This window comes from Podarcis tiliguerta (assembly GCF_965153285.1).
Source record: "Podarcis tiliguerta genome assembly, chromosome: 3".
NCBI classification, from domain to species: Eukaryota; Metazoa; Chordata; class Lepidosauria; order Squamata; family Lacertidae; genus Podarcis; species Podarcis tiliguerta.
In genome coordinates, this window is record NC_139536.1 from 4,717,891 (window position 1) to 4,723,990 (window position 6,100).

Genomic DNA, 6,100 nt, shown 5'->3' on the forward strand with positions numbered 1-6,100 from the left:
GGAGTTCCAAAGTGTGTGTGGTGCCACACTAAAATATTAATTTACACTTGGCTGGAAGATGTGATCATGGCCGCTAACCTGGAAGGCTTTAAAAGGTGATTAGACAAATTCCTGGAGGAGAATTCTCTCAGTGGCTTTCAGCCATCTCGAGAGGTAGTCTAGCTCTGATTATCAGGTACAGTGGTACCTTGTGTTAAGTACTTAATTCGTTACAGAGGTCTGTTCTTAACCTGAAACTGTTTTTAACTTGAAGCACCACTTTAGCTAATGGGGCCTCCTGCTGCTGCCGCGCCACCGGAGCATGGTTTCTGTTCTCATCCTGAAGCAAAGTTCTTAACCTGAAGCACTATTTCTGGGTTAGCGGAGTCTGTAACCTGAAGCGTATGTAACCTGAAGCGTAGGTACCACTGTACTGGGGTGCAAGGAGAAGCAGGAGGCTAGCACTTTCATGGCCTGCCTGTGGCGCTCGCAGGCACACAGGAAACTGCCTCATGCACCATTGGTCCATCTAACTCAACACGGACTGGCAGCAGCTCTGCAGGGTTTTGGACGCTGGCCTGGTGACGCCAGGGTTTGAACCCAGAACATGCTGCATGCATAGCAAATGCTCTGGCAGGCCACGGCGGTCTGGTCCAACAGGGCTCTTCCGACGTCATTATGACCATCACATCCAGGCAGCGCATGAATGGGTGTCTGCTACAGCTGTTAAGTGATACATGTGACGTTGCCAGGCCACCAACTCCAGCTGTGCTATCTCTGACTGGCAGCTCTCCAAGATCTTGGGCAGTCTTCTTCAACCTGGAGCCAAGCGCTGGCTGGGACTGGAATGGTCAGGGATGCTTTAGCTGAGATTGCTGCATTGCAGCGGGTTGGACAATTCTGTGATTCTAACATCTGGAGCACATCAGCCTGGGGGAAGGAATACCCTCCAACATTTCTCTGATGAAAATAGGGGTGTCCTATTCCATAATAATTTTATTATTTATACCCCACCCATCTGACAGGTTGCCCCAGGCAATCTGGGCAGCTTCCAACATACATAAAAGGTAAAAGGACCCCTGACCATTAGGTCCAGTCGTGGCCGATTCTGGGGTTGCGGTGCTCATCTCACTCTATAGGCCGAGGGAGCCAGCGTTTGTCCGCAGACAGCTTCTGTGTCATGTGGCCAGCATGACTAAGTTGCTTCTGGTGAACCAGAGCAGCGCACGGAAACGCTGTTCACCTTCCCGCTGGAGTGGTGCCTATTTATCTACTTGTTCTTTGACGTGCTGTCGAACTGCTAGGTTGGCAGGAGCAGGGACCGAGCAACGGGAGCTCACCCCGTCGCGGGGATTCGAACCGCTGACCTTCTGATTGGCAAGCCCTAGGCTCTGTGGTTTAACCCACAGCGCCACCCGCGTCCCTTCCAACATATATAAAAACATAATAAAACTATACAGGGCTGCCTTCAGAGGTCTTCTGAAGATTGTGTAGTTATTTATTTCCTTATTGGCTCGGGTATCGCATAACTCCATACCCTCCAACATTTCTCCGATGAAAATAGAGACGTCCTAAGGAAAAGCGGGACATTCCGCGATCAAATCAGAAACCAGGAAGGCTTCTGTAAATCTGAGGCTGTCCCTGGAAAATAGGGAGATTTGTGGGGTCTGGTAAGGTTGCTTTTGTCTTAGGCAAAAATCTTCTCACAAATCTTTGTTTTAATTTTTCAGAAAGGATTTTATTGAATAAATCAAGCAAATCAGTACAACAGAAAGACTAGAAGTACAAAACAGCTGTGCAGTATATCCAAGAGAGACTTAATATTAGGTTGGTAAAGCACTCAAGACCTTCAGAAAACCCAATTTCATGCTGTGCGAAGGGAGACCTCTGTGTGTCTGCATATAAGATAAAATCCCCACCAAGCAGCCTAGAATTTTTCAGGGCCCTCTAAGCTTTTCGCAACACGAAATTTATGAGTTTTGTTTTTTAGCTCATGCTAAACTCCATATATTTTCATACCGAAAGCGAAAGTTGCAAATCCTGCAAGGTTTTTCATTGGGGGGCAATTTAGCTTCTGGCTAGAGTTCATGGGAGCTGAAGCTTTTCAATTGATCACCCCACAGATTTAGTAAACAAAGCTGCGCTAAAGGTGGACTGGAATGTTTTGAGTAATTTGCTCGTTTCCTGACAAACGATGGTCCAGAATTTGGGCAGATCTTCTCACGAATCTGAGATCCTTTTATAACTGGGGATGGTGGGGATCGAGCCCACAAACTTGGGCACGCAGTCCTCTGCCATTGACTTACAGGCCTTCCTAGAGGCAGGAAAAACTGAAGCAATAAATGAGATGGAGAGGTTCCTTCATACGGGAGTTTCTTGAATGCTTTTCGCCCCAAATACGTAACGAAACCTAAATGCAAATTTATCCAGCGCTCCTTTGCCTCTTCCCTTCTTCTTCTCACCTCTTCCTGGCTTAGCCTGCGATCCTAACCCCACTTACCTGAAAGTAAGCCCCACTGAATTCAATTGGACTTACGACGGCGTAGGCATGGTTAAGATTGTGCCGCTAGCTGCTTCTTCCACGGCTGAACTTCTGGGGCCACGTAGAAATATCTGTTGCTAGACAGAGAGATGTGCCAATCAATCACCACCATCATCTTAGCCAGGCTTCCTCAACCTCAGCACTCCAGATGTTTTGAGACTACAATTCCCATCATCCCTGACCACCGGTCCTGCTAGCTAGGGATCATGGGAGTTGTAGGCCAAAAACATCTGGAGGGCTGAGGTTGAGGAAGCCTGATCTTAGCAGTAATGGGAGGGGGAAATCTGGGGTCATAGTTTGCACTTCCGTGGGGCAAATACACAAACAAAAACAATTAATACATATTCCTGTTAGAGACAAGAGCCAGAAATGGTGAAAAGCAGTGGCGTAGTGTGGGGGGTGCAGGGGGGACCGGCCGCACCGGCCGCAACATCTGGGGGTTAGGGTTAGGGGGCACAAATCCATGGGTTAGGGGGCGCAAATTACTTGCCTTGCCCCGGGTGCTGACAACCCATGCTACGCCACTGGTGAAAAGGATTATCATAAGTTCATTAGGCCCGTTTCCCAAACCCCAACACATTTACAGTGGGGCAATCAGTGGAGGAGAGCCATTTTCAACGGCTGAAACACGCAGGAACAATAAGACGCGGGGAAATGTGATTTCTTCCTCTTTTTTTATTTGTTAAAACTGTAAACAAAAGAATGGAGGCCTCTTCTTCTCCATCTGCGAAAGGTACTGAGAAAATATCCCTATGAGATCTCTGGATTCAGTTCAATGAGACGCATATTTCAAGCTCCGCAAGAAATCTTGGTTCCCATTTTGTTTTAGCATCCCCCACCCCCCCTGCAGACCTCACAGTGTGGGTGAGAGGGAGAATGCATGATGAGATGAGCATTTAGCCATGTGCCTTCAGCTCTGGAGCCAAGCTCTGCCACCTCCACCTTCCTCCTTGGGTGATTCAGATCTTGCAAGATCCTCTAATCAGGTGCAAGGAGGTTTTCCTGGAGAGATCTGGAATGGGCTCTGGCTTGAGGCTGGTCCCCCTTTCTGCCCCACACTCAATTAACTCCTGAGATCCAACTTTTTGGCCACCCCCTGAAGATATTTAGCAAACACGGCAAAACAAACACAAATCATTTGAGTTGTGAATTTAGACTCTGCATGATCTGAGTTTGGGTTTCTGTTTTTTTGCACTAGTGGCTCTGATCTTCACTTTATCGTGCCTTTTATTTTAGACACAGTGGGACCTCGGGTTAAGTACTTAATTCGTTCTGGAGGTGCGTTCTTAACCTGAAACTGTTCTTAACCTGAAGCACCACTTTAGCTAATGGGGCCTCCTGCTGCTGCCGCGTGATTTCTGTTCTCATCCTGAAGCAAAGTTCTTAACCCGAGTTACTATTTCTGGGTTAGCAGAGTCTGTAACCTGAAGCGCGTGTAACCTGAAGCGTATGTAACCCGAGGTATCACTGTACTGTTTGTTGATCAAAACTTGGGTGATTTTTGGTTTCTAAACCCTTTCTTTCCTCTCCCCTCTCTGCTGTTTTGGTAGCTCATTGGGGCGGAGACCTGCATTTGTTTATTCCTCTGCAAAGTGCCATAGACACGAATGCCACTAAATTACTAAGACCAGCCATGTCAAAATCTTGAGGGTATGCATTGCATAGAAATAAATAAGCAGATGTCAGTAGGCTTCTGAAGGGTGTGTGTGTCAAATTGAGTCACCCCACTTTGCACCCCTTTTAGACTTGGATAACTCGCAGCTCAGTCCCTAAGTAGGTTTGCTTGGAACTGAGTCTCATTGAGCTGAATGCAGTGCTTTTTTTCTGTTGAATTTTGTGAATCTAAGTTTGGCCTCTTTGAGGGGCAGTATTTCAATAGGAGTAGGAAAATGAGAGTGCCCCCCCTAAACATTTTAATAGGGGGGGAAAGCACTGGCTGAATGGGACTTCTTCTAAGATCAAAAAAAGCACGCCTAGGACTGCAACCTTACTCAGAGACCCAAAAGACCTCCCTGTCTCTGCAAGGTGACCTTAAAAAGAATTGCTTTTCCCCCTTTAAAAGAATTCCTATGGGACAGAGGCAAGAGAACAGTGAATTATGAGGCCACCAAATATATTGCCATTTTTATGGGCGGCTTGCTGTGGATCCTCGTTCCTTGATTCTGAAGTTAATGGGTTTTGGGGAAATTGTTTGGGTTTTTGTTCGGCAAGCTACCTGGGAAGCCCGCTGAGCAGAATGGTCAGGATAAATTTCCCCATGAATGAAGAAGAGGGGGGGGGGAGGAGAAAAAAGCATCTCTCCCCTGCCCCAGATTTGTGGTGCAGTCCCCAAACCACTTAAACCACTTTATATGAATAGCACAATAAATAAAGCCGTTCTCTTTTCGCTCCCTTGATCAAGTAACGACTGGCACCTGCGCTATTTCAGATAGAAGTGGAATCCTCTCGCCGCTTTGGTGGAGGACGAACAAATCTGGGGGAATGAATGAACTGCGTTGAAATGAGTGGTGTTGACTTTAGGATCAAGGGTCCTGCTGGCTGCAACACACCAGCCTATGTTCAGGAGTGCTGCTTACGCACTGAATTAATGTGGGGGCTTTCCACATCATAGCTTGACCCTGAATATATTTTCTTGGGGTGCCAGTGGGATGCGGGGGCCATCAACTAGAGCCAGGGCTTTTTCGGCCGTGGCTCCGATCTGGTGGAACACTCTGTCACAAGAGACCAGGGCCCTGCGGGACTTGACATCTTTCTGCAGGGCCTGCAAGACAGAACTGTTCCACCAGGCCTTTGGCCAGGGCACAGCCTGACTCCCTCCCTTGGCAATCTTCGCAGAGCTCTGGCCCAATGGTTGCCAGTGGCTTGAATTAATTAATTTTATAATGAATGATTTTAGAGTGTTGTTTGTGCTGTACTTTTGTACTATTTTATTGTTGTTATCCGCCCTGAGCCCGGCTTCGGCTGGGGAGGGCGAGATATAAATAAAATTTATTATTATTATTATTATTATTATTATTATCCATCCAACATGCTGCAGTTTTTGCCCCTTCCTGCGCTGGACGCAGACTTTGGCCTAGACGCTTATTCAAATGTGCCACTCAGCTTGCAAGCGGACAGATGTCGTCTTAAAAGTATCCGTCACTCTGTGGGATCTTTAGGAAGCAATTTAGCGGGACAGCATCTTCCATGCACCCAGAATGGCGTCTCCAGCTAGGGCCAGGAAACTCTGGAGAGCTGCTGCCAGCCAGTGTCAACAGCACTGAGTGAGATGAACCACTGGTCTCAGCTTCCCGTGTTCCAGGATCCCTGTTTTCGTAAGCAGAAATGGCCCGTTCCGATCTGCGCCTAACTGAGAAGGGGTGGCGGCTGCAAGGCATGCAATGTCTGCTGTAAAGTTCAGTGCGTTTAGAGGTTCCAAAAGAGATGGTCAAGTTGTTTGTGTGTGCTTCTATCGCAGCCAGAATCCTGTATCCGCAGAAAAGGAAAGAGGAAGACGTCCCAATGAAAGAACAATGGGTTTTAAAGGTCAACGACTACACAGAGATGCCGAGGTGGGCAGCAAAAAGAAGAGATAAAGAC

General features: G+C 47.5%; 1 long non-coding RNA gene across 1 annotated transcript; it reads left to right on the forward strand.

Annotated features, from left to right (window-relative positions):
- The first annotated feature begins 1,697 nt into the window (after positions 1-1,697).
- On the forward strand, positions 1,698-4,801 carry LOC310673795. Its single transcript, XR_014509241.1, has 2 exons — positions 1,698-2,913; positions 3,069-4,801. It is a non-coding gene; the product is annotated as an uncharacterized lncRNA (long non-coding RNA).
- Positions 4,802-6,100: the final 1,299 nt, after the last annotated feature.